Source organism: Orycteropus afer, unplaced genomic scaffold (assembly GCF_000298275.1).
Source record: "Orycteropus afer afer isolate SDZICR_OR568_19922 unplaced genomic scaffold, OryAfe1.0 scaffold00085, whole genome shotgun sequence".
Taxonomy (NCBI): Eukaryota; Metazoa; Chordata; class Mammalia; order Tubulidentata; family Orycteropodidae; genus Orycteropus; species Orycteropus afer.
The window spans coordinates 6,951,798-6,954,504 of record NW_006921672.1 but is presented as its reverse complement, the minus strand read 5'-3'; positions in this window follow the sequence as shown (position 1 = coordinate 6,954,504).

Here is a 2,707-nt window from a genome sequence, read left to right as displayed (position 1 = left end):
TTTAATTTTTATAATGGTTGTGTATAACAACAACTCACAGAATTTCTGAAAATTTAACAACTGGATTTCATCAACTGCTATGAGCTGACCCTACAACACCACTAGACTTCAAGTTCCTTATCAGTAAAACAGATAAGGATTACTGTTTTGCTAACTTGCAGGCAGGTTGCAAGGATAAGTAAGATCAAGGTTGTTGTGTGTAGAAGGAGGGACTGGAGGCAGGGAGACTAGTTAGGAAACCATTGTTGCGATCATCCCAGTGAGAGATGATGAGGGATGCAAGTGATGAGGAGGAAGGATCAGCAGAATGTCACAACTTCAGTATCTGAAGATGCATAAAGGGGGAGAGGGCCAAGAGTCCTTTATGTGTCCTGCAGACAGAGGGACATTTTCTAAATGAAAATTGTTTCACAGCCTGTGATCACAGCAGTGCCTAGCTTTTCATTGTTCTTAGGATAAAGATTAAAGATAAAAATTTAAAAAAAAAACTGCCATCGAGTTGATTTCAATTCATAGTGACCCCCATTGTGTTTCTAAGGCAGTAAATCTTTTGCCCCATCTTTGTTCTATAGAGCAGATGGTGAGTTTGAACCACTAACCTCCTGGTTAGCAGTCAAATGCCTTAGGCACTGCACCACCAGAGCTCCTTAGGATAAAGATAAAACTCCTTAAATTAGCCTACAAGGCCCTTTATGGTCCCTGCCTCTTTTTGGCAACATCTTCCACCAAGCCCAGCATTGCTCTCTCTCCTCTGCTATCCCACTGACCTTGTGTCAGGCTTCTAGGTATGTGGCTAATGCATAAGCTGTACCCTTTTCTTGGAAGTTTTTTTCTTTTTTGCTTGGCAAACTCCTATCCATCTTTCAGCTTGAACTCACTCCTCACTTCCTCAGGGAATTCCTCCCTGGGCACTTCCTCCTCACCAAGCTCAGAGACTACTCTTTTGTTGCACTTAATTGCACAAGGGAAATTTGTCATTAAGGAGCCCTAGTGGCCTCGGAAACCCAAGGAGGGGTCGCTAGGAGTCGGGGCGACTCGACGGCAAACAACAACAACAACAACAGTGGCAAAGGTCAGAGGTTTGAACCCACCAGCCACTCCTCAGAAGACCTGTTGATCTGTTCCAGTAAAGATTATAGCCAAGAAACCCTATGAGGCAGTTGTACTCTGTCATACAGGGTCACTTTGAGTTGGAATTGATTTGAAGGTACACAACAACAAATTTGTCATTGAATGGCACAGTTGGTTAAGAGCTCAACTACTAGCTGAAAGGTTGGAAGTTTGGACCTACCAGTGGCACCTTGGAAGACAGGCCTGGTGATCTTCTTCCAAAAGGTCACAGCCTTAAAAACCCTATGAGACAGTTCTATTCTGCACACATGGGATCACCATGAGTTGGAATCCACTCAACAACAACCAACAACAACAACAATGTATTCTCTTTCTGTGAGGTTAGTTAATGGAAGTCTGTCTTCCCTGTGAAGCTGTATACTCCATAAGGGCAAGAGCCATGTTTGTTTTTGCCCATCATGGATCTTCAGGGTCAAAGACGGTACCTGGCAGAGTAGGCCCTTGACATATAAGCATGGAATGGTTGTTCATCCTCAGGCCTTGCAAGAGGCTGCTAATAGAAATTCATGTCTAATTCTGCACAACAGAACTAATACCCTTCCTTGTACATTAAGAAGGGAGGGAGCTCTGGTGGTGCAGTGCCTAAGGCACTGGCTAACCAGAAGGCTGGTGGTTCAAACCCACCAGCCACTCCTCAGAAGGCATTGGGTAATCTACTTCTGTAGTGATACTGCCTTGAAACCCAAGGAGGGGTCGCTGTGAGTCAGATCCAACTCAAAGCAGTGAGTGAGTACATTAAGAAGTTGAAGTTCAGAGAGTTATTTACCTAAAGTCAAACAAAAGTTGCAATAGAATTCAAAACCAGTTCTGTCTGACACCAAAGATTACATTTTCTACCCTCCCTCCCCAGCTACCTCTCAAGTGTTAGTTAGGTTTCTGGCAGAAAAGAAGAGAGATCAATGCAATCAATGTAGTATCACAAAAAACCTGAGGCCTAAGAGGCCACCCAAGATCCCTGGCTATCTCTGGGAAAGGCTCTGGCCCAGCACCAGAGTCCCTAATAAAAGGTGAAGTTTGCGGCTCTATAGTGCCCTCTGCTGTTCAACTATTTCCTGACCCCAGAAGGAAGCTGACTGTCCATCACCTAGAAGCTATCTTCACCTGCACCAGGGAATACACGCAGGCATTTTCAAAGGCTTAAAGAAAACTACCTTTCCTCATTTCCTTAATTGTCCAGGCCTGTAACCCACCTGGGAAAAGCACTGAAAATTAAGTTCTGAGCAAATGAAGTCTATTTTTTGTGCTCTATGACTTAGATGTGTGTGTGTGTATGTTGTGTGGGTTTTGTGTCTACACACAGCTCTTTAACTAAGGGTTGTAAAAGTGGTCCCTGCTGCAGTAGGATACTAGTTAGAAAAGTTCATGAAAAACAACTTAGAGAATCTAAGAAGTTCTGATGTTCACTTAGTCATTCAACATTCATTGAGAAGCTATAATGCTCAATGGGCTAAGGTTTGGCGGTGCAGTGATATATCACATGGGCACTATAAGAATGTCCAGTAGACATCAAGTTCAATTGGCATAACATACTACATAAAACATTGTTCCATCTCCTACTTTGGTGAGTAGTGACTGG